This window comes from Musca domestica, unplaced genomic scaffold (genome assembly GCF_030504385.1).
Source record: "Musca domestica strain aabys unplaced genomic scaffold, Musca_domestica.polishedcontigs.V.1.1 4, whole genome shotgun sequence".
Lineage (NCBI taxonomy): Eukaryota > Metazoa > Arthropoda > Insecta > Diptera > Muscidae > Musca > Musca domestica.
The window spans coordinates 268,548-296,129 of NW_026712328.1; positions in this window are offsets into that span (position 1 = coordinate 268,548).

Sequence of the window (27,582 nt, forward strand, 5' to 3'; positions counted from 1 at the left end):
TGCAACGAAATGAAAACAATAATCTTATTTTAATAAACGATTTATTAAATTTATTAAGAGCTACTGATTGTAGCGTACAACAATAGAAAATCACAATAATAATAGAACATTTAAAAAAAGTATTTAAATCAAACTCATTATTTATTATTACTAAAGAGGCGAATTGACCAGTTGTAGTTTGCTCAAAATTTCCAAAATAATCCTTGAAATGCTCCCGACCTTAATTGCGTATATTTCCACAAAATATATAATAACAGGTTTCAGTACTACTATACTGAGAATAGAGTGCTGGGGTATGTAACAATACATACATGTATGTATTAAACAAATGAGCAGCCACTAATAGGCTGTAAAATTAAGACCTTTTGTGCCTAGAGGTCCTAAAAAAATTGGGATCATAATTACGCTATACTTTATCATTACGCGATACTTTATCGAAAAGGACCGCGGACATCGTTCAACCTTGTTATTTTCAGTTGTCAAAATTGAACTTATTTTTGTGGAATGTATCAAAAGTTTCACTGCTGCCTTTTTTACCGAAAAAAAGACGATTATTTATTTGAACCGTCTTTACTGTTTGGCCACTGATTAAAGATTGACTTAAAACAATGTTACAATTTTTAAGTAAGAATTAAATTCTAAAATTAATTTGCTTACTTAATAAATTTATTTTACTTGAAATCATGTCACTTTGTTGTTTAAAAATTAGTTGCTGTTACCAAAAAGCAATTCTGATAATTTTGTCTACACGCGCTAAGCGTTGCATGACGAAGTCAACTATCGGAAGTGCATTTTTTTGGATTTTTTTTAAATAATTAATAGGAATTGAATGTTGGGAAAATATTTAGGGCAGAAGAATGTCTGCAATGCATTTTCATTGGAAGTTATGCTGGAAGTTATGCTAATAACTTATTATGTGTTAACTCCTCCCCCTTTAAAAGCGATTGTCCCTAATCGTTACAATTATGGTAGGTCATCGACCTTTTGTGGATCTGGATTTGCACTTTGCCTCGAATGACTGGGATCTGCATTAATTCGTGACTACTTTTTGTTTTTTCTTCGTGAAAACCCCAATTATCAATAAACATATAGCAAAAATGGAAAATAGGGAAAGAAAAGTAAATTTGGTAACAATTGTTTCTGACTTGAGTTCAAGGATGGACTTTGTGTTATTAATACCAAATAGTTTAACATTTCCAAGGATAAAAGACTTATGAATTCATCTTCATCTTATTGTTGAAAGGCTAATTTTTGAAAATGGAGCTTCAAAATTTTATACAATATGTCGTTAATACGTAGTAGAATTCCATTAAACATTTTTCCGTGTAAAGTTTTGTTATTTAAGGTTCCACTAAAATCATTAAGAAAAATAATACTTTGTGAAATATTTTCTATTTGAGGAATATGATACCCGTGAGTTATTGGACAAGATGAATTCAATCTGTGTAGTAATGGTGGGATGCAAGTATCGTTGAATATGTTTACTAATTGATCACTTTGAAAAAATTATAAATTTTTTGTTGTTACGGATTTGCTTTTTACTCTATATATACTATTAATATTTTCATAACTTCATTAAATTTGCTACTTAAGATTTTATTATTCCTTTTTGCAGGTCTGATTAAAAAATGTTGGATGTTTTCTTTGCTAGTTAGAGGAATTACAATATTTTTGGCAAATTTTAGGGCTTCTTCTATTGGTGTTACAATAATATCATCATCTTTTATTTTTTTCTAGTGTAATTTTCATTTCTTTTTTATTTAACAAAAAGGAATTTACAAAATTTGGCTTTGCCCATTGTATTGCAAATTTAATATTAGTTAGTTCTTCTTTTGTAAATATAAATTTTATTTGCATGCTGAGTGCAGCTTCATTTACATAGTTACTATTTTGTTTCGTAAAAATATCATTTATTGTTGCAACATGGTCAGGCTTAATCCCTTTATTGTTGTTTTTATAAAAACACAACGTTTGATTATTAGTGGAGAACGATGGTAATGTTTACTAAGTAAGACAAAACAAAGGAAGTGATGAGGATTGTGGGTCTTTCCAAAACCTAGGTATTCCCTGCGTTACCATCGTTCTCCACTAATAAAAAAACGTTTTTTTTTATAAAAACAACAATAAAGGGATTAAGCCCGACCATGTTGCACGTTCCGCATAGTGGATTGTAGATCAAATGCCAGATGATCAAGCAGCTTGATGAAGTAAAACAAACCTTATATATAACATGTACAACTGCTGCTCAAAGCCGAAATGATAAGAACTATACATAAATACATTACTAAATAAAATTGAAAAATATAAATATCGAAATTGCGCATTTCGAAAATTTTTGCTGTCTACAAAAAAATCAATAAGATACTAAAGTTAATACTAACTAAAATATTTGGCATTTAAGACCAAATCTACAACAAAATCAAAAAGAAATACAAAAAGAAACCATTTATTTTCTTTCAAGGAAGACCAAAGATAACGAAATACCAATAGTATTATCCAAACTGCCAAATACGATGAAAACAGCTACCGATTAAATCGTAATAGACAGTATCATAATTATTTTGCAACGAAATGAAAACAATAATCTTATTTTAATAAACGATTTATTAAATTTATTAAGAGCTACTGATTGTAGCGTACAACAATAGAAAATCACAATAATAATAGAACATTTAAAAAAAGTATTTAAATCAAACTCATTATTTATTATTACTAAAGAGGCGAATTGACCAGTTGTAGTTTGCTCAAAATTTCCAAAATAATCCTTGAAATGCTCCCGACCTTAATTGCGTATATTTCCACAAAATATATAATAACAGGTTTCAGTACTACTATACTGAGAATAGAGTGCTGGGGTATGTAACAATACATACATGTATGTATTAAACAAATGAGCAGCCACTAATAGGCTGTAAAATTAAGACCTTTTGTGCGTAGAGATCCTAAAAAAATTGGGATCATAATTACGCTATACTTTATCATTACGCGATACTTTATCGAAAAGGACCGCGGACATCGTTCAATCTTGTTATTTTCAGTTGTCAAAATTGAACTTATTTTTGTGGAATGTATCAAAAGTTTCACTGCTGCCTTTTTTACCGAAAAAAAGACGATTATTTTATTTGAACCGTCTTTACTGTTTGGCCACTGATTAAAGATTGACTTAAAACAATGTTACAATTTTTAAGTAAGAATTAAATTCTAAAATTAATTTGCTTACTTAATAAATTTATTTTACTTGAAATCATGTCACTTTGTTGTTTAAAAATTAGTTGCTGTTACCAAAAAGCAATTCTTGATAATTTTGTCTACACGCGCTAAGCGTTGCATGACGAAGTCAACTATCGGAAGTGCATTTTTTTGGATTTTTTTAAATAATTAATAGGAATTGAATGTTGGGAAAATATTTAGGGCAGAAGAATGTCTGCAATGCATTTTCATTGGAAGTTATGCTGGAAGTTATGCTAATAACTTATTATGTGTTAACTCCTCCCCCTTTAAAAGCGATTGTCCCTAATCGTTACAATTATGGTAGGTCATCGACCTTTTGTGGATCTGGATTTGCACTTTGCCTCGAATGACTGGGATCTGCATTAATTCGTGACTACTTTTTGTTTTTTCTTCGTGAAAACCCCAATTATCAATAAACATATAGCAAAAATGGAAATAGGGAAAGAAAAGTAAATTTGGTAACAATTGTTTCTGACTTGAGTTCAAGGATGGACTTTGTGTTATTAATACCAAATAGTTTAACATTTCCAAGGATAAAGACTTATGAATTCATCTTCATCTTATTGTTGAAAGGCTAATTTTTGAAAATGGAGCTTCAAAATTTTTATACAATATGTCGTTAATACGTAGTAGAATTCCATTAAACATTTTTCCGTGTAAAGTTTTGTTATTAAGGTTCCACTAAAATCATTAAGAAAAATAATACTTTGTGAAATATTTTCTATTTGAGGAATATGATACCCGTGAGTTATTGGACAAGATGAATTCAATCTGTGTAGTAATGGTGGGATGCAAGTATCGTTGAATATGTTTACTAATTGATCACTTTGAAAAAATTATAAATTTTTTGTTGTTACGGATTTGCTTTTTACTCTATATATACTATTAATATTTTTCATAACTTCATTAAATTTGCTACTTAAGATTTTATTATTCCTTTTTGCAGGTCTGATTAAAAAATGTTGGATGTTTTCTTTGCTAGTTAGAGGAATTACAATATTTTTGGCAAATTTTAGGGCTTCTTCTATTGGTGTTACAATAATATCATCATCTTTTATTTTTTTCTAGTGTAATTTTCATTTCTTTTTTATTTAACAAAAAGGAATTTACAAAATTTGGCTTTGCCCATTGTATTGCAAATTTAATATTAGTTAGTTCTTCTTTTGTAAATATAAATTTTATTTGCATGCTGAGTGCAGCTTCATTTACATAGTTACTATTTTGTTTCGTAAAAATATCATTTATTGTTGCAACATGGTCAGGCTTAATCCCTTTATTGTTGTTTTTATAAAAACACAACGTTTGATTATTAGTGGAGAACGATGGTAATGTTTACTAAGTAAGACAAAAACAAAGGAAGTGATGAGGATTTGTGGGTCTTTCCAAAACCTAGGTATTCCCTGCGTTACCATCGTTCTCCACTAATAAAAAAACGTTTTTTTTATAAAAACAACAATAAAGGGATTAAGCCCGACCATGTTGCACGTTCCGCATAGTGGATTGTAGATCAAATGCCAGATGATCAAGCAGCTTGATGAAGTAAAACAAACCTTATATATAACATGTACAACTGCTGCTCAAAGCCGAAGTTCTACTGGTCCCGCGGAGGGATTTGTAGATAATATGCCGTAAAAATGAGCTTATAGAGTTAAGAAAAACATTAAGAATATAAGGTAACATAACATTAACATAGACAATTCACGACATATATTACATATGTAGAATACATTTTTTTATTGTATTCAAGGGACAAATAGAATCATCTAAGCTGTAAGCTACAAATTACACAAAGTGATCTCATTGGGCTGTTAAGTTCATAATTTCTTTTTGCAATGGACAATTTCATCGGTTCAAAATTACGAGTTCTACGAAAACGGACATTATAGTTTATTTCACCAGTGAGGAAAAGGGGAATCAATCAATCCACGTATTAATTTAATGATAAATAATGCTCTTAACATAAAACGATTTTTCAAGAAATGGAAGATCGATCAACATTAAACGGCTTTCGTATGGCGGAAGAAGTTCAGACGGGTTGCAATTTAAACCACGCAAAGCAAAAATTAAAAAGTGAATTTGTACTGATTCAATTTTATCAGAATAATATTTATAAAATGGACTCCATAATATACAACTAGACTAACAAACGATCTTTTGGTTACGTAAGGATCATTAAACTCTTTGGACCAACGTTTGATTAAGCCTAGTACAGATTTAGCTGCATTAACACAAGAATCAATGTGTAAATGAAACCGTAGCTTAGGATCTAAGATTACGCCCAAATCAATAGAAGACTCAATATTATCCAATTTGTAAGAGCCAATATAGTAGTATGAAAATAATCGTTGGTTTCGAAAGAGCGAAAATTTTTTGCATTTTTTAGGTTAAGAGAAATACCATTCGCACTACACCAATTTACGAGGGTGTGTAAATCGTATTGTAATGAAATTGGATCGTTAAGTGAGTTTATGTGAAGAAAGAGTTTTACATCATCAGCGTATATCAGAATTTTAGAAAAACGAATAATTTTCGGAAGATCTTTCAGGTAAAGAACAAATAGTAGTGGACCCAAGTGACTTCCCTGCGGTACACCAGATGAAACATAAATATTTTCGAGGATGTATCATTAAAAAAAACATTTTGGGTGCCACAATCTAAATAGGAGAATATCCAGTTTAGCAGGGATATTGGGAAACCCATTAAATCTAATTTAAGGAGCAAAAGTTTGTGCATTACCGTATCAAAAGCTTTGCTTAAATCGGTATAAATTACATCAGTCTGCTGTTTACTAACAAAACAGTTATGTACATGACAAACAAATTCTAAGAGATTAGTGATTGTAGATCTACCTTTCATGAATCCATGTTGAAAGATGAAATTATAGCTTTTAGGTAATGTGATATCCTACGCGAAACTAAAAGTTCGAAGAGTTTGGGAATAGCGCTTAATTTAGCGATACGTCTATAATTATCGATTGAACACCTATTTCCTGATTTATGAAGAGGAATGACAAAGCTCGACCTCCAGTAACATGGAAAATAACCTTTTATTAGGGAATAATTAAAAAAAATAATGAGCGGCACGTTAAGTTCGCTAGCACAAGATTTAGAATATACTTTGGAACGCCATCAGGACAGGGGAGAACGAAGAACGTAATGTTCTTAACCCAGAAAAAACTTTATAGATATTGTAGTTATAAATACCGTTAAAAGTGTTCGACGTATAAGATGACTGAAAAAGTCGGCAAATAAATTAGCAATATCTAAGTTATCACTTTGTTCAATACTACCAAGTTTCACACGACTTGGAAATTTTTGTGCTTTCCTTTTAAATTTACAAATTTAAAAAAGTTTTTGGGATTATGCAACAAGTTCTATCTCATCTTTATTAAATGTTGAGAATAACATTTGGAATTTTCAGAGTTGTATTTATGCCTTGCAGAAGAATACTTCGAATAGTTCAATGCCGTATTCGATTTCTTTAATTTTTTAAATAATCTACTTTTTGAATTGTGTGAACGTCTCAGTTCAAGAGTAAACCAAGCGGGACCCTGGTATATAAGTTGCTTAACAGTAGGTACCAAATAATATAAAGCAGAATTAAGTTGATCATTGAATGTTGAGACACTGGAGTCAATATCGTCACTTATACGGCATATAGTGTTCGATAGAAGAGTGCGAAGATCGATAAGGTTTGTTTTTCCAAAGTTACGCCTTTGAATTAAAGCATTTGTAGATATTATATTAGGAGAAGAGGCTCTCAATTCGAGATTTAGCTGTCCTCAGCAAGTACAAAGGGAGAGCATCTGGAAATCGAAATCGAAGAAGAGAAGAGAAGACTGAATCCAATAATCTGTCTTTAATATTTAAAATATCATTCACTTCGTACAAGCAGGATTCAAATATAATATACAAAAAAGCATTAAAACCAATTGGGTATGACGAGGGAACATAATCAACAACATTCTCACCTGAGATCCAAGAAACACCGGGAAGGTTAAAGTCACCCATACATATTAACGAAGACACTTTAGCATTTAGATTGGCATGGTTTACATAAATTCAAACCCCAGTATTAGGAGCAATATAATACCTGTGATATTTAGTTTAGCACAAACAAATTCACTAATGGGATCAGCTGAGACATCAATCATTTCAGAAGGAATCGAGTTATGAACTGATATCAGAACGCCGCCTCCTTTTTTCATTACTCGAACTTAATAATTGTCAGAGAAAACCTCAGTGTCAAGAACATCAGATTTTAACTATGTTTCCGTAAAAGCAAATTATTATATTAAATTAACAAAAGAAGCTTTTAAGGAATACGTTTCTTAGTTTGGTATTTAATCCTCAAACATTTTGGTAGAGGATCCCGCAAACATCAATTAGTTTTTTGACGCTGGTAGGATTATTCACAGGTCTAATGGAATAAGAGCGTTCTCCGAATAGAAATTCTTTTACCAAGGCATCTTCGGGCCAAAATTAACTACTAACAATAATGTTAAACAATCTGGAAGGAAATATCACGCTGTTGAGAGGAACGAAATTTAAAGATGTTTAAATCTTGATCAGTTAGACCATTTAGACTAGATTTCATAGATGCGAATGTTGTCAGTAGAAGTATCAGGGTGAAGTCTAGATACAAATACTGTTTTACGCCATTCCTCAACGATAAGAGTGTTAGAAGTAGAGGGATCAATGCCATTTACAACCGCTTTTACACCTTTTGAGGAATTAATCCTTCCAATCGAAGTGGGGTCTATGTCTTTGCGGCTTTCATTAGATGGATTATTAGTATTAGGAGGGGGATTTGGCGAAATTGGAAAATTTAGACTTATTAAGTTATCAAGCCAAGTTTGTTAGCTTCAACAAAATACTTGCAACAACAAAATACTATGGTATACCGAAGAAACAAGCCAACACTGTTCTAATATCATTTGTTATTATTTTTTGATTATTATTTTTGACTGTTAGGGCTAGAAGTTGGAAAAAAGGATTGGAATTAGGTATGGTTTGTGTAATTTTCACTGTATTCCTTTATCTGTCTATGTCTATGATGTGAATAATGTTAAATGTTTCATCCTGTATTTTTGCGAGTCCATTGTGAATATGAATGAATTTCTGAAGAGGTGCATAGAAATGTTAAGGTTCTATAAAAATAAATATAAAGATGGTCTCAGTTCTTAATGTTGCGTTTATGTACTACTTTTCCTGACTCTGTAATAATAGTAGTAGAGTTAGTTTCTTTTACTATTTCTTTTCAAACTCTTGGAGAAAATTTAGTCCCTAAACGCTTATGGATTTTACATAAATTTCATCACCTGGGTCAAATTGTTTGATTGATTCCCGTTTTTATTATGAGTTTTAAGGTCAGTTGTTTTTTTTGTCTCGTAATCTTTTGATATTATCTTGTCTTGGTTTATCATACATTTCGGGGTCTATGTTGACTCGTCGTCCGAAGAATATCTCGGATGGTCTTTGTCCTGTTGCGCTATGTATTGTATAATTGTATTCATAAATTGCTCTGTCTAAAAGTTCAATGAAAGTAGGGTATGTCCGTTCAGTTCGAAGGCAACGCATAATTTCAGCTAGGGTTGAGTGAAATCGCTTCACCTGACCATTCACGACACTCGAATATGGTGGGGCTTTGAAGATTTCTATATTCAATCGGTCTTGTAACATAAAAATGATTGAAGCAGAATTAAAAGATTTCTCAATATCAAAAACTATAATTTTTGGAACACCGAATAAAAATACTAATTCTCGTAAAGGTTCTTTTATATGTTCAATGGCTTTTGATCTAATAATCCTGCCCCGCACCTATTTGGAAAATTTATCCAATGCTGAGGACAAGCTGATTCTCCGTTTTCAAAATATCATTATTGTGGATTTCTCCGGGATATGAGGGTATTGGTGTTTGCCTCAGTTCAGGTTTCGGTGGATGTCTGTCGTATTTGTTTACTTTGCAAACAGTACATTGTTTGACGATCCTGCTAATTTTATTGTTCATGCTAGGAAATAATATTTTTCGAGTATCTGTATTCTATTTTCTCTGGCATTTCTATGAGCTCTTTTGTGTGTACTGATAATTATTTCATCCTGTTGGTGATTGTCTTTAATATCTTCTACTTGGAGGCTCGTAAATCTAATGCGATATTTTGCAAAGTGATTTGGAAAATTTTCTTGAATGTTTCCCATTTATGATTCGGTTGCTTGGATTCCATTTATTACAGAGGGATCTAGGTATATTTTCAGAATTTGGATCAGCTGTTCAGGGGTATAATCTGTTCCTGGAAGTGCATACCTTTGGATGGTTGGAAATACAATTTAAAACTGATAGGAGTTTGTTGGGCTAGGGTCAAAGATTACTTGATATTTGTGCTTCGACACTATAAATAAGGTTATGTAAGGAACTATCGTCACTGTGTGTCGTTTCCGACATAGATTTAACTTGCGATATTTCAGGCACTCTGGAAAGGGCGTCTGCCATTTTATCTCTTGATGTTAGAGAGTTTTTCATCTTTGTAAATGTCTCTACCGCCGCTGTATTAAATTCTATAGAAATTTTAGACGATTGTCTTTTCGATATTCGACCTTCTTCACCTCTTAGATGTAACGTCAACGGTTTTGCCAATTTTGCATAATCTTTTATAAACGGCGATAATATCCCGCAAGGCCATCCCGCTTGTTTTGAGTTAGTTTTTATACCTGCCTCGGATATTTTAAATCCGAAAAATTCTACTTCTTCTTTAAAAATATGACACTTGTCCAATTGGACTTTCATATTTTCTTCTTCTAACATTTCGAAAACATTATGAATGTCATGACTCTTCTTCTCTTCTCTTCCCTTCGGATTTGCTGTATATCGAAAGCTCGTTGGAATATTGATTCCATCTCTTAACACTGGAGAATCATTTGATGTACGGATCTCTCCATAAGTAAATTTCTTGTCTGGCTCTGCTAAGAGCTTAGAGAATTTGTCATCTCGTAATTTTATAGTATTCACACTTTGACTGGTGTGTTGTTTAAGTCGAACCCTAGTGTGCTGGCGAACGATCGTGTAATTTCTTTTTGTGTAAATGACTGTGTAAAGCATTTCGACTGTCATTACCTAGAATGCCGTGGAAAGATTTTAGACTAGGCATTAGATAGAATTTAAATTTGTCGTCTAGTTTGAAAAGGTTTATGTACGTTTGTGATGAGATTTTTGCATTACCGTACAGATTTTGCAATGAATGGAATTTTGTTAGGAATTATTTTTTACTAAGTCGATTAAATATAATTCTTACTAGATTCTGTGTCTATTAAGATTTATAAGATTTTCCCGCTCTCCGTCCGGCATTCAAAATATGGAAGCGAAGAGCTTGTCATTCTAAAAAATGAATGCCATCAAGTTCAAGTTAGTGTTTCATTGTTTGAAATACTATTTTCCTGATAAAGGTTATGGAAATAGTTTTGGATCTTAATTCTGCGCTGTTTCTTTTCCTTCAAAATAATCATCATAACTAGAGTTGTTGGACTCGTACGTATCATTTGAATAAGTATTTATATGGAATGTTCGTTGTGCCTTTCAGCGGACTAATATTCTGTTTTGGCGGTGGATTGGGTTTTCTCTTACCTAAGAATTGATGTTGAGGTGGTTTATTTGCATAATTGATTTGTTGTGTTTGGGCGTGGTGGAGGCTGCTTCGGGTGTCCGAAACTTGTATACCGATATTAGGGTCAGTGTTCATTTTAGGAAGATTCTGTGAATTAGGTATGAAGGCTATGGTTGGATTGAACTGGTGTATGTATTTTTGAAAATTTTATTTCTGGGTAGGAGATGTTTGATAATAGCTTTTTAATCGGCTAAAAATTTTGATTTTGGGCATGATTAGTACGACATTTCCGGTTTTCTAGTTTAAGACATAAATGAAAAGCGTTGGGTAAATCCGCTGGTTCTATAATTCCTAGCAATATTGGTAGATCCATTTAGTCCTCTTATAAACGTATCGAGGGCTGCTTGTGTTATTAAACTTAGAGTTTCGTTTCTAGCTTCTAATCCTCCTAGTTTGTTCAGTATCAAGGATAGTTGCGAATAAACTGCCTAATAAAATTCTTGAACTGTGGAGTGAATTAGACCTGCCATTTGGTATTCTAATGTGGATATATCTCGTTTGTGGGCGTAGTGTAGGGTAAGGCACTGGGAAATTGCTGGCCTATCTAAAGGAGTGTTGCTACGACTCCAACGCTTTGACCGCATTACCTATGTTATGTTCAAAATACCGTAGTATTTTGGAGTACCTTTCAGATTTTCATATGTTCTTAAAATTATTTCCAGGCTCTTTCTACAAGACTTAAACTCTCCTGGTTTGCCTGAAAATTCCCTTAGACATTTGACAACATCGGGGACTTTATCTGGGTCACCTATACTACCTACGTTTTCCGCGTCAATAGATTGATCTACCGCGTTTGTCTAAATAACGTTCGGATTTGTGGCTTGTAGAACGTTTGGTAACTGACTATTGACAATTTCTAATATAATATTCCTAAGGTCTGTTAAGTTTATCTGTCCTGGTTCAGGTCTGTTAGATTGGTATGTGTAGCAGCTAGTTTTCTTTCAATATTGCGAGTTGTGTGGTCGTTCTTCAATATTTCAGTATTTTGTAAAATTCACAATCAGCACTTGTTAAGTTCTTTGTTTAATTTTTTGGGAAAATATTTTTTTTCCAACACTTTTTATACCCTCCACCATACTATGGAGGGTATATTAATTTTGTCATTCCGTTTGTAACTCCTCGAAATATTCATGTCAGACCCAACAAAGTATATATATTCTTGATCAGCGTAAAATTCTAAGACGATTTAGCCATGTCCGTCTGTCTGTCTGTGTGTCTGTCTGTCTGTCTGTCCGTCTGTCTGTCTGTCTGTCTGTTGTAATCACGCTATCTTTCGAACAAATTGAGATAGAAGGCTAAAATTTTGCACACATGTATTTTTTCCCAGTAGGCAGGTTAAGTTCGTAAATGGGCCATGTAGGTCCAAGTTATCATATAGCCCCCATATAACGGTACCTGCCGATATTCGGTATTTTGATGATTTTAGCGACATTATTCACCGGAATTATTTCAAATTTGGCATTTGAAGTTTGTAATGGATGCTACAGCCTAAGACAGAAAATTATCTGTGCAGGTCCACGTCTTCCTGTAGCCCCCATATAACGGTACCCCCCGATATTCGGTATTTTGATGATTTTAGCGACATTGTTTACCGGAATCGTTTCAAATTTGGTATTTGAAGTTCGTAATGGATACTACCTCCTAAATAAAAAAATGAGCCTTGTAGGTCCACGTCTTCATATAGCCCCCATATAACGGTACCCCCCGATATTCGGTATTTTGATGATTTTAGCGACATTGTTTACCGGAATCGTTTCAAATTTGGTATTTGAAGTTCGTAATGGATACTTCATCCAAAGTCAAAGAATGAGCCATGTAGGTCCACGTCTTCATATAGCCCCCATATAACGGTACCCCCGATATTCGGTATTTTAATGATTTTAGCGACGTTACTTACAGGGATTGTTTCAAATTTCGTATGTGAAGTTCGTAATGGATACTTCAGCCCATGCCAGAAAATTGTCTGATTTTAGCTACATTATAAACAGATTTTTCTTCAAGTTTCGCATTTAAATATTGTAATAATTTATAACAAAAGTTGCCTATGCAGGCCCACGTCGTCGTATAAGCATTCGGTATTTTTAAGATTTTAACAGAATTTTTAACGGGTTTTATTTTTTGGAAATTGCCAAATTTGTACCAAATGGTGGAGGGTATTAAAAGTTCGGCCCGGCCGAACTTACAGCTTTTTTACTTGTTATATTTTGTTTTTGGTAATTTATAGACCTTTTTTGGTAATTCAAAATAAAGTCAATTTTGGGTTTTTATACCCTCCACCAAAAAAGGTATGGAGGATATATTAAGTTCGTCATTCCGTTTGTAACTCATCGAAATAATCATTTTAGACCCAACAAAGTATATATATTCTTGATCAGCGTAAAATTCTAAGACGATTTAGCCCTGTCCGTCCGTCTGTCCGTCTGTTGTAATCACGCTACAGTCTAAACGAATTAAGATAGGAAGCTAAAATTTTGCACAGATCTCTCTTTTGTCTGCAGGCAGGTGAAGTTCAAGATGGGCTATATCGGTCCACGATATCGTATAGCCCCCATATAACGGTACCCCGCGATATTCGGTATTTTGATGATTTTAGCCACATTTTCCAATCGTATTTTCTGAAAATCCACACACGGAGTTCCTTGTGAGTACTTTACACGCAGACATAGATTTGTCTTTATAGGTCCACAATATCGTACATCCCCCCATATATCGGTACCTTCCTATATTAGATATTTTAAAGATTTTTAAAGAATTTTTATTGGATTTTATTTTTTTGAAAATTTTCTAATTCGTTCCAAATGGTGGAGGGTATTCAAAGTTCGGCCCGGCCGAACTTACTGCTTTCCTACTTGTTTTTTCTGTATTTTTTTTTGATTGTATTTCGTATGTTAAACGTTTTTTCTTCAACAGAATATTAATAATTTCACCCGGTTTGTTCAACTTTCACTATAATTTTTTCTTAAAAAAAAGTTTTGACTTTAACACATTGTTAATAATTTCACTCTTTTTTCCCAGACAAAAACAAAGGAACTGATGAGGATTGGTGGCTGTTTCCGAAACCTAGGTATTCCCTGCGTTACCCCTTGGTAAACGTTACCATCGTTCTCCACTAATAAACAAACGTTTTTTTATAAAAACAACAATAAAGGGATTCAGCCTGACAATTTTGCAACAACAAAATACTATGGTATCCCGAACAAACAAGCCGCCACTGTTCTAATATCTAATATTTGTTGATTATTATTATGGATTGTTTAGTCTACATTTTTTATAATTAATTCAAATGGTCGTGATCTGGAGATCCCGCGGTATATTTCCGGGCTGTGCCTACCATATTAATGGCTCTTTTCTTTTTATACCCTCCACCATACTATGGAGGGTATATTAATTTTGTCATTCCGTTTGTAACTCCTCGAAATACTCACGTCAGACCCAACAAAGTATATATATTCTTGATCAGCGTAAAATTCTAAGACGATTTAGCCATGTCCGTCTGTCTGTCTGTGTGTCTGTCTGTCTGTCTGTCCGTCTGTCTGTCTGTTGTAATCACGCTATCTTTCGAACAAATTGAGATAGAAAGCTAAAATTTTGCACACATGTATATTTTGCCAGTAGGCAGGTTAAGTTCGTAAATGGGTCATGTAGGTCCAAGTTTTCATATAGCCCCCATATAACGGTACCTGCCGATATTCGGTATTTTGATGATTTTAGCGACATTATTCACCGGAATTGTTTCAAATTTGGCATTTGAAGTTCGTAATGGATACTACAGCCTAAGACAGAAAATTATCTGTGCAGGTGCACGTCTTCGTATAGCCCCCATATAATGGTACCCCCCGATATTCGGTATTTTGATGATTTTAGCGACATTATTTAACGGAACCGTTCCAAATTTGTGTATTTGAAGTTCGTAATAGATACTGCAGCAGAAAACAGAAAATGGGCCATGTAGGTCCACGTCTTCGTATAGCCCCCATATACCGTACCCCCCGATATTCGGTATTTTGATGATTTTAGCGACATTATTTAACGGAACCGTTCCAAATTTGTGTATTTGAAGTTCGTAATAGATACTGCAGCAGAAAACAGAAAATGGGCCATGTAGGTCCACGTCTTCGTATAGCCCCCATATACCGTAGCCCCCAATATTCGGTATTTTGATGATTTTAGCGACATTATTTACCGGGATTGTTTTAAATTTCGCATTTGAAGTTCGTAATGGATACTTCAGCCCATGCCAGAAAATTGTCTGTGCAGGTCCACGTCTTCGTATAGCCCCCATATAACGGTACCCCCTATATTCGGTATTTTGATGATTTTAGCTACATTATAAACAAATTTTTCTTCAAGTTTCGCATTTAAATGTTGTAATAACTTATGACAAAAGTTGCCTATGCAGGTATACGTCGTCGTATAGACATTCGGTATTTTTAAGATTTTAACAGAATTTTTAAAGGATTTTTTTTATTTTATTTATTTATTTTTTTTGGAAATTGCCAAATTTATACCAAATGGTGGAGGGTATTAAAAGTTCGTCCCGGCCGAACGTACAGCTTTTTTACTTGTTGTATGTTTCTATTGGTTCTATGGTTTCAAGGATATCGTGTATTTGTGATATTTCGTGTGTTAGGAGTGGGAAAAAGATTGGAATTAGGTATGGTTTGTGTAATTTTTCACTGTATGTAATTAACGAGGTTCCTGTATCTGTCTATGTCTATGATGTGAATAAAGATAAATGTTTCATCCTGTATTTTTGCGATTCCATTGTGAATATGAATGAATTTCTGAAAATTTGCACAGAAATGTTAAGGTTCTCTAAAATATGAAGATGGTCTCAGTTCTTAATGTTGCTTTTATGTACTACTTTTCCTGATTCTGTACTAATTGTAGTAGAGTTATTTTCTTTTACTATTTCTTTTCTTAATCATGGAGACAATTTAGTCCCTAAACGCTTATGGATTTTTACATAAATGTCATCACCTGGGTTTGATTTGCTCCCCTTTTTTATTATGAGTTCTAAAGTCAGTTGTTTTTTTGTCTCGTAATCTTTTGATATTATCTTGTCTTGCTTTATCATACATTTCGGGGTCTATGTTGACTCGTCGTTCGAAAAATATTTCGGGTGGTCTTTGTCCTGTTGCGCTATGTATTGTATAATTGTATTCATCAATTGCTCTGTCTAAAAGATCTATGAAAGTAGGGTATGTCAGTTTAGTTCGAAGGCAACGCATAATTTCAGCTAGGGTTGAGTGAAATCGCTCAACCTGACCGTTCACGACACTCGTATATGGTGGGGCTTTGAAGATTTCTATATTCAATCGGTCTTGTAACATAAAAATGATTGAAGCAGAATTAAAAGATTTCTCAATATCAAAAACTATAATTTTTGGAACACCGAATAAAAATACTAATTCTCGTAAAGGTTCTTTTATATGTTCAATGGTTTTTGATCTAATAATCCTGCCCCGCGCCTATTTGGAAAATTTATCCAATGCTGAGGACAAGCTGATTCTCCGTTTTAAAAATATCATTATTGTGGATTTCTCCGGGATATGAGGGTATTGGTGTTTGCCTCAGTTCAGGCTTCGGTGGATGTCTGTCGTATTTGTTTACTTTGCAAACAGTACATTGTTTGACGATCCTGCTAATTTTATTGTTGTTATGAGCCCCTTTGTGTGTGCTGATAATTATTTCATCCTGTTGGTGATTGTCTTTAATATCTTCTACTTGGAGGCTCGTAAATCTAATGCGATATTTTGCAAAGTGATTTGGAAAATTTTCTTGAATGTTTCCCATTTATGATTCGGTTGCTTGGATTCCATTTATTACAGAGGGATTTAGGTATATTTTCAGAATTTGGATCAGCTGTTCAGGGGTATAATCTGTTCCTGGAAGTGCATACCTTTGGATGGTTGGAAATACAATTTAAAACTGATAGGAGTTTGTTGGGCACTTTTGGCGCTCCATATAGAAAATTTCTAAGATTGTTAAGGGCCCATATAATATCGAGCATTTCCTTTTCATTCACTGCGTAATGCTCTTCTGCCTTATTCAGAGTTCTTGATATAAAGGTAATGGGCTTGTCTCCTTAAGACAAAGCTGCTCCGAGAGCATAATCTGACGTATCAGTTGTTAGCTCGAAGGGCTTCTCATAATTTGGATAGTACAACATTTTATCTCTTGATGTTAGAGAGTTTTTCATCTTTGTAAATGTCTCTACCGCCGCTGTATTAAATTCTATAGAAATTTTAGACGATTGTCTTTTCGATATTCGACCTTCTTCACCTCTTAGTAGTAACGTCAACGGTTTTGCCAATTTTGCATAATCTTTTATAAAACGGCGATAATATCACGCAAGGCCTTCCCGTTTTTTTTGAGTTAGTTTTTATACCTGTCTCGGATATTTTAAATCCGAAAAATTCTACTTCTTCTTTAAAAATATGACACTTGTCCAATTGGACTTTCATATTTTCTTCTTCTAACGTTTCGAAAACATTATGAATGTCATGACTATGGTTCTCTTCGGATTTGTTGTATATCGAAAGCTCGTTGGAATATTGATTCCATCTCTTAACACTGGAGAATCATTTGATGTACGGATCTCTCCATAAGTAAATTTCTTGTCTGGCTCTGCTAAGAGCTTAGAGAATTTGTCTATTAAACAATTCATTTCTCTATTTTCCTGGGGTTCATATGGTCATCTCGTAATTTTATAGTATTCACACTTTGACTGGTGTGTTGTTCAAGTCGAACCCTAGTGTGCTGGCGAACGATAGTGTAATTTCTTTTTGTGTAAATGACTGTGTAAAGCATTTCGACTGTCATTACCTAGAATGCCGTGGAAAGATTTTAGACTAGGCATTAGATAGAATTTAAATTTGTCGTCTAGTTTGAAAAGGTTTATGTGCGTTTGTGATGAGATTTTTGCATTACCGTACAGATTTTGCAATGAATGGAATTTTGTTAGGAATTATTTTTTACTAAGTCGATTAAATATAATTCTTACTAGATTCTGTGTCTATTAAGATTTATAAGATTTTCCCGCTCTCCGTCCGACATTCAAAATATGGAAGCGAAGAGCTTGTCATTCTAAAAAATGAATGTCATCAAGTTCTGTTAGTGTTTCATTGTTTGAAATACTATTTTCCTGATAAAGGTTATGGAAGTAGTTTTGGGTCTTAATTCTGCGCTGTTTCTTTTCCTTCAAAATAATCATCATAACTAGAGTTGTTGGACTCGTACGTATCATTTGAATAAGTATTTATATGAAATGTTCGTTGTGCCTTTCAGCGGACTAATGTTCTGTTTTGGCGGTGGATTGGGTTGTCTCTTACCTAAGAATTGATGTTGAGGTGGTTTATTTGCATAATTGATTTGTTGTGTTTGGGCGTGGTGGAGGCTGCTTCGGGTGTCCGAAACTTTGTATACCGATATTAGGGTCAGTGTTCATTTTAGGAAGATTCTGTGAATTAGGTATGAAGGCTATGGTTGGATTGAACTGGTGTATGTATTTTTGAAAATTTTATTTCTGGGTAGGAGATGTTTGATAATAGCTTTTTTAATCGGCTAAAAATTTTGATTTTGGGCATGATTAGTACGACATTTCCGGTTTTCTAGTTTAAGACATAAATGAAAAGCGTTGGGTAAATCCGCTGGTTCTATAATTCCTAGCAATATTGGTAGATCCATTTAGTCCTCTTATAAACGTATCGAGGGCTGCTTGTGTTATTAAACTTAGAGTTTCGTTTCTAGATTCTAATCCTCCTAGTTTGTTCAGTATCAAGGATAGTTGCGAATAAACTGCCTAATAAAATTCTTGAACTGTGGAGTGAATTAGACCTGCCATTTGGTATTCTAATGTGGATATATCTCGTTTGTGGGCGTATTGTAGGGTAAGGCACTGGGAAATTGCTGGCCTATCTAAAGGAGTGTTGTACGACTCCAACGCTTTGACCGCATTACCTATGTTATGTTCAAAATACCGTAGTATTTTGGAGTACCTTTCAGATTTTCATATGTTCTTAAAATTATTTCCAGGCTCTTTCTACAAGACTTAAACTCTCCTGGTTTGCCTGAAAATTCCCTTAGACATTTGACAACATCGGGGACTTTATCTGGGTCACCTATACTACCTACGTTTTCCGCGTCAATAGATTGATCTACCGCGTTTGTCTAAATAACGTTCGGATTTGTGGCTTGTAGAACGTGTGGTAACTGACTATTGACAATTTCTAATATAATATTCCTAAGGTCTGTTAAGTTTATCTGTCCTGGTTCAGGTCTGTTATATTGGTATGTGTAGCAGCTAGTTTTCTTTCAATATTGCGAGTTGTGTGGTCGTTCTTCAATATTTCAGTATTTTGTAAAATTCACAATCAGCACTTGTTAAGTTCTTTGTTTAATTTTTTGGGAAAATATTTTTTTTCCAACACTTTTTATATTTTGTTTTTTGGTAATTTATAGACCTTTTTTGGTAATTCAAAATAAAGTCAATTTTGAGTTTTTATACCCTCCACCAAAAAAGGTATGGAGGGTATATTAAGTTCGTCATTCCGTTTGTAACTCATCGAAATAATCATTTTAGACCCAACAAAGTATATATATTCTTGATCAGCGTAAAATTCTAAGACGATTTAGCCCTTTCCGTCCGTCTGTCCGTCTGTTGTAATCACGCTACAGTCTAAACGAATTAAGATAGGAAGCTAAAGTTTTGCACAGATCTCTCTTTTGTCTGCAGGCAGGTGAAGTTCAAGATGGGCTATATCGGTCCACGATATCGTATAGCCCCCATATAACGGTACCCCCCGATATTCGGTATTTTGATGATTTTACCCACATTTTTCAACGGAATTGTCTGAAAATCCACACAAGGAGTTCCTTGTGGGTACTTTATACCTAGGCAGAGAATTGTCCATATAGGTCCACGATATCGTATAGCCTCCATGTAACGGTACCCCCCGATATTCGGTATTTTGATGATTTTACCCACATTTTTAAACGGAATTGTCTGAAAATCCACACAAGGAGTTCCTTGTGGGTACTTTATACCTCGGCAGAGAATTGTCCATATAGATCCATGATATTGTATAGCCCTCATATAACGGTACCCCCGATATTCGGTATTTTGATGTTTTTAGTCATATTTTTTAACGGAATGGTCACAAGGGGTTCTTTGTACACAAGGGGTTCTTTGTGAGCACTTTACCCACCGACAGAGAATTCTCTATATAGGTTAACGATAACGTATAGCTCCCATATAACGGTACCCCGCGATATTCGGTATTTTGATGATTTTAGCCACACTTTCCAATCGTATTTTCTGAAAATCCACACACGGAATTCCTTGTGAGTACTTTACACGCAGACATAGATTTGTCTTTATAGGTCCACAATATCGTACATCCCCCCATATATCGTTACCTTCCTATATTAGATATTTTAAAGATTTTTAAAGAATTTTTATTGGATTTTATTTTTTTTGAAAATTTTCTAATTCGTTCCAAATGGTGGCCCGGCCGAACTTACTGCTTTCTTACTTGTTTTTTCTGTATTTTTTTTGATTGTATTTCGTATGTTAAACGTTTTTTCTTCAACAGAATATTAATAATTTCACCCGGTTTGTTCAACTTTCACTATAATTTTTTCTTAAAAAAAAGTTTGACTTTAACACATTGTTAATAATTTCACTCTTTTTTCCCAGACAAAAACAAAGGAACTGATGAGGATTGGTGGCTGTTTCCGAAACCTAGGTATTCCCTGCGTTACCCCTTGGTAAACGTTACCATCGTTCTCCACTAATAAACAAACGTTTTTTTATAAAAACAACAATAAAGGGATTCAGCCTGACAATTTTGCAACAACAAAATACTATGGTATCCCGAACAAACAAGCCGCCACTGTTCTAATATCTAATATTTGTTGATTATTATTATGGATTGTTTAGTCTACATTTTTTATAATTAATTCAAAATGATCGTGATCTGGAGATCCCGCTGTATATTTCCGGGCTGTGCCTACCATATTAATGGCTCTTTTCTTTTTATACCCTCCACCTACTATGGAGGGTATATTAACTTTGTCATTCCGTTTGTAACTCCTCGAAATACTCATGTCAGACCCAACAAAGTATATATATTCTTGATCAGCGTAAAACTCTAAGGCGATTTAGCGATGTCCGTCTGTCTGTCTGTCTGTCTGTCTGTCCGTCTGTCTGTCTGTCTGTTGTAATCACGCTATCTTTCGAATGAATTGAGATAGATGGCTAAAATTTTGCACACATGTTTATTTTTCCAGTAGGCAGGTTAAGTTCGTAAATGGGCCATGTAGGTCCACGTTTTCATATAGCCCCCATATAACGGTACCTCCCTATATTCGGTATTTTGATGATTTTATGGACATTTTTCACTGGCATTGTTTCAAATTTGGTATTTGAAGTTCAAAATGGATACTACACCCTAAGACAGAAAATTGTCTGTGCAGGTCCACGTCTTCGTATAGCCCCCATATAACGGTACCTCCTGATATTCGGTATTTTGGTGATTTTAAAAACATTATTTACGGGAATTGTTTCAAATTTGGTACTTGAAGCTCAAAATGGATACTACACACTAAGACAGAAAATTGTCTATGCAGGTCCACGTCTTCGTATAGCCCCCATATAACGGTACCTCCCTATATTCGGTATTTTGATGATTTTAGCGACATTATTCACCGGAATTGTTTCAAAATTGGTATTTGAAGTTCGTAATGAATACTACAGTCTGTGACAGAAAATTGTATGTGCGGGTCCAGGTCTTCGTATAGGCCCCATATATCAGTACCTCCCCATATTCGGTATTTTGACGATTTTAGTTACAATACCCACCGAAATTGTTTGAAATGTGGTATTTGAAGTTCGTAATGGATGCTACAGCCTGTGACAGAAAATTGTCTATGCTGGTCCAGGTCTTTGCACAGCTCCAATTTAACGGCACCTACTATTTGATGATTTTAGCTACATTATTCACCGTTTATTTGAAGTTTCGAATTTAAATATGGTAATGGCTTATGACAAACAATGCCTAGGTATGTCCACGTCGTATAGACCCCAATATAACGGCTATATTCGGTATTTTTAAAATTTTAACAGAATTTTTTAAGGATTGTATTTTTTAAAATTTTCCAAATTCGTTTCAAATGGTGGAGGGTATTAAAAGTTCGGCCCGGCCGAACTTAGTGCTTTTTAACTTGTTTTATTGTATTTCGTATGTTAAACGTTTTTTCTTCAACAGAATATTAATAATTTCACCCGGTTTGTTCAACTTTTACTATAAAAAAAAAGTTTTGACTTTAACACAATGTTAATAATTTCACTCTTTTTTCCCAGACAAAAACAAAGGAACTGATGAGGATTTGTGGCTGTTTCCGAAACCTAGGTATTCCCTGCGTTACCCCTTGGTAAACGTTACCATCGTTCTCCACTAATAAACAAACGTTTTTTTTTTATAAAAACAACAATAAAGGGATTCAGCCTGACAATTTTGCGACAACAAAATACTATGGTATCCCGAACAAACAAGCCGCCACTGTTCTAATATCTAATATTTGTTGATTATTATTATGGATTGTTTAGTCTACATTTTTTATAATTAATTCAAATGGTCGTGATCTGGAGATCCCGCGGTATATTTCCGGGCTGTGCCTACCATATTAATGGCTCTTTTCTTTTTATACCCTCCACCATACTATGGAGGGTATATTAATTTTGTCATTCCGTTTGTAACTCCTCGAAATACTCACGTTAGACCCAACAAAGTATATATATTCTTGATCAGCGTAAAATTCTAAGACGATTTAGCCATGTCCGTCTGTCTGTCTGTCTGTCCGTCTGTCTGTCTGTTGTAATCACGCTATCTTTCGAACAAATTAAGATAGAAAGCTAAAATTTTGCACACATGTATATTTTGCCAGTAGGCAGGTTAAGTTCGTAAATGGGTCATGTAGGTCCCAGTTTTCATATAGCCCCCATATAACGGTACCTCTCGATATTCGGTATTTTGATGATTTTAGCGACATTATTCACCGGAATTGTTTCAAATTTGGCATTTGAAGTTCGTAATGGATACTACAGCCTAAGACAGAAAATGGGCCATGTAGGTCCACGTCTTCCTATAGCCCCCATATACCGTAGCCCCCAATATTCGGTATTTTGATGATTTTAGCGAAATTATTTAACGGAACCGTTCCAAATTTCGCATTTGAAGTTCGTAATAGACACTGCAGCAGTAAACAGAAAATGGACCATGTAGGTCCACGTCTTCGTATAGGCCCCATATACCGTACCCCCCGATATTCGGTATTTTGATGATTTTAGCGACATTATTTACCGGGATTGTTTTAAATTTCGCATTTGAAGTTCGTAATGGATACTTCAGCCCATGCCAGAAAATTGTCTGTGCAGGTCCACGTCTTCGTATAGCCCCCATATAACGGTACCCCCTATATTCGGTATTTTGATGATTTTAGCTACATTATAAACAAATTTTTCTTCAAGTTTCGCATTTAAATGTTGTAATAACTTATGACAAAAGTTGCCTATGCAGGTATACGTCGTCGTATAGACATTCGGTATTTTTAAGATTTTAACAGAATTTTTAAAGGATTTTTTTTTATTTTATTTATTTATTTTTTTTTTGGAAATTGCCAAATTTATACCAAATGGTGGAGGGTATTAAAAGTTCGGCCCGGCCGAACTTACAGCTTTTTTACTTGTTGTATGTTTCTATTGGTTCTATGGTTTCAAGGATATCGTGTATTTGTGATATTTCGTGTGTTAGGAGTGGGAAAAAAGATTGGAATTAGGTATGGTTTGTGTAATTTTTCACTGTATGTAATTAACGAGGTTCCTGTATCTGTCTATGTCTATGATGTGAATAAAGATAAATGTTTCATCCTGTATTTTTGCGATTCCATTGTGAATATGAATGAATTTCTGAAAATTTGCACAGAAATGTTAAGGTTCTCTAAAATATGAAGATGGTCTCAGTTCTTAATGTTGCTTTTATGTACTACTTTTCCTGATTCTGTACTAATTGTAGTAGAGTTATTTTCTTTTACTATTTCTTTTCTTAATCATGGAGACAATTTAGTCCCTAAACGCTTATGGATTTTTACATAAATGTCATCACCTGGGTTTGATTTGCTCCCCTTTTTATACCCTCCACCATACTATAGAGGGTATATTAATTTTGTCATTCCGTTTGTAACTCCTCGAAATACTCACGTCAGACCCAACAAAGTATTTATATTCTTGATCAGCGTAAAATTCTAAGACGATTTAGCCATGTCCGTCTGTCTGTGTGTCTGTCTGTCTGTCTGTCTGTCTGTCTGTTGTAATCACGCTATCTTTCGAACAAATTGAGATAGAAGGCTAAAATTTTGCACACATGTATATTTTGCCAGTAGGCAGGTTATGTTCGTAAATGGGTCATGTAGGTCCAAGTTTTCATATAGCCCCCATATAACGGTACCTCTCGATATTCGGTATTTTGATGATTTTAGCGACATTATTCACCGGAATTGTTTCAAATTTGGCATTTGAAGTTCGTAATGGATACTACAGCCTAAGACAGAAAATTATCTGTGCAGGTCCACGTCTTCGTATAGCCCCCATATAATGGTACCCCCCGATATTCGGTATTTTGATGATTTTAGCGACATTATTTAACGGAACCGTTCCAAATTTGTGTATTTGAAGTTCGTAATAGATACTGCAGCAGAAAACAGAAAATGGGCCATGTAGGTCCACGTCTTCGTATAGCCCCCATATACCGTACCCCCCGATATTCGGTATTTTGATGATTTTAGCGACATTATTTAACGGAACCGTTCCAAATTTGGTATTTGAAGTTCGTAATAGACACTGCAGCAGTAAACAGAAAATGGACCATGTAGGTCCACGTCTTCGTATAGGCCCCATATACCGTACCCCCCGATATTCGGTATTTTGATGATTTTAGCGACATTATTTACCGGGATTGTTTTAAATTTCGCATTTGAAGTTCGTAATGGATACTTCAGCCCATGCCAGAAAATTGTCTGTGCAGGTCCACGTCTTCGTATAGCCCCCATATAACGGTACCCCCTATATTCGGTATTTTGATGATTTTAGCTACATTATAAACAAAGTTTTCTTCAAGTTTCGCATTTAAATGTTGTAATAACTTATGACAAAAGTTGCCTATGCAGGTATACGTCGTCGTATAGACATTTGGTATTTTTAAGATTTTAACAGAATTTTTAAAGGATTTTTTTATTTTATTTATTTTTTTTTTTTTTTGGAAATTGCCAAATTTATACCAAATGGTGGAGGGTATTAAAAGTTCGGCCCGGCCGAACTTACAGCTTTTTTACTTGTTTATTATGAGTTCTAAAGTCAGTTGTTTTTTTGTCTCGTAATCTTTTGATATTATCTTGTCTTGCTTTATCATACATTTCGGGGTCTATGTTGACTCGTCGTTCGAAAAATATTTCGGGTGGTCTTTGTCCTGTTGCGCTATGTATTGTATAATTGTATTCATCAATTGCTCTGTCTAAAAGATCTATGAAAGTAGGGTATGTCAGTTTAGTTCGAAGGCAACGCATAATTTCAGCTAGTGTTGAGTGAAATCGCTCAACCTGACCGTTCACGACACTCGTATATGGTGGGGCTTTGAAGATTTCTATATTCAATCGGTCTTGTAACATAAAAATTATTGAAGCAGAATTAAAAGATTTCTCAATATCAGAAACTATAATTTTTGGAACACCGAATAAAAATACTAATTCTCGTAAAGGTTCTTTTATATGTTCAATGGTTTTTGATCTAATAATCCTGCCCCGCGCCTATTTGGAAAATTTATCCAATGCTGAGGACAAGCTGATTCTCCGTTTTAAAAATATCATTATTGTGGATTTCTCCGGGATATGAGGGTATTGGTGTTTGCCTCAGTTCAGGCTTCGGTGGATGTCTGTCGTATTTGTTTACTTTGCAAACAGTACATTGTTTGACGATCCTGCTAATTTTATTGTTGTTATGAGCCCCTTTGTGTGTGCTGATAATTATTTCATCCTGTTGGTGATTGTCTTTAATATCTTCTACTTGGAGGCTCGTAAATCTAATGCGATATTTTGCAAAGTGATTTGGAAAATTTTCTTGAATGTTTCCCATTTATGATTCGGTTGCTTGGATTCCATTTATTACAGAGGGATTTAGGTATATTTTCAGAATTTGGATCAGCTGTTCAGGGGTATAACCTGTTCCTGGAAGTGCATACCTTTGGATGGTTGGAAATACAATAAAACTGATAGGAGTTTGTTGGGCTAGGGTCAAAGATTACTTGATATTTGTGCTTCGACACTATAAATAAGGTTATGTAAGGAACTATCGTCACTGTGTGTCGTTTCCGACATAGATTTAACTTGCGATATTTCATGCACTCTGGAAAGGGCGTCGGCCACTACCTTACTTTTACCTGGTTTATAAAAAAGTTCGTAGTCGTATTCTTCTATGAGCGTAGGTGAGTGGCTGGTGTTCTGTGAATATTTTCACTTTTGGCGCTCCATATAGAAAATTTCTAAGATTGTTAAGGGCCCATATAATATCGAGCATTTCCTTTTCATTCACTGCGTAATGCTCTTCTGTCTTATTCAGAGTTCTTGATATAAAGGTAATGGGCTTGTCTCCTTAAGACAAAGCTGCTCCGAGAGCATAATCTGACGTATCAGTTGTTAGCTCGAAGGGCTTCTCATAATTTGGATAGTACAACATTTTATCTCTTGATGTTAGAGAGTTTTTCATCTTTGTAAATGTCTCTACCGCCGCTGTATTAAATTCTATAGAAATTTTAGACGATTGTCTTTTCGATATTCGACCTTCTTCACCTCTTAGATGTAACGTCAACGGTTTTGCTTTTTTTGAGTTAGTTTTTATACCTGCCTCGGATATTTTAAATCCGAAAAATTCTACTTCTTCTATAAAAATATGACACTTGTCCAATTGGACTTTCATATTTTCTTCTTCTAACTTTTCGAAAACATTATGACTGTCATGACTATGGTTCTCTTCGGATTTGTTGTATATCGAAAGCTCGTTGGAATATTGATTCCATCTCTTAACACTGGAGAATCATTTGATGTACGGATCTCTCCATAAGTAAATTTCTTGTCTGGCTCTGCTAAGAGCTTAGAGAATTTGTCTATTAAACAATTCATTTCTCTATTTTCCTGGGGTTCATATGGTCATCTCGTAATTTTATAGTATTCACACTTTGACTGGTGTGTTGTTCAAGTCGAACCCTAGTGTGCTGGCGAACGATAGTGTAATTTCTTTTTGTGTAAATGACTGTGTAAAGCATTTCGACTGTCATTACCTAGAATGCCGTGGAAAGATTTTAGACTAGGCATTAGATAGAATTTAAATTTGTCGTCTAGTTTGAAAAGGTTTATGTGCGTTTGTGATGAGATTTTTGCATTACCGTACAGATTTTGCAATGAATGGAATTTTGTTAGGAATTATTTTTTACTAAGTCGATTAAATATAATTCTTACTAGATTCTGTGTCTATTAAGATTTATAAGATTTTCCCGCTCTCCGTCCGACATTCAAAATATGGAAGCGAAGAGCTTGTCATTCTAAAAAATGAATGTCATCAAGTTCTGTTAGTGTTTCATTGTTTG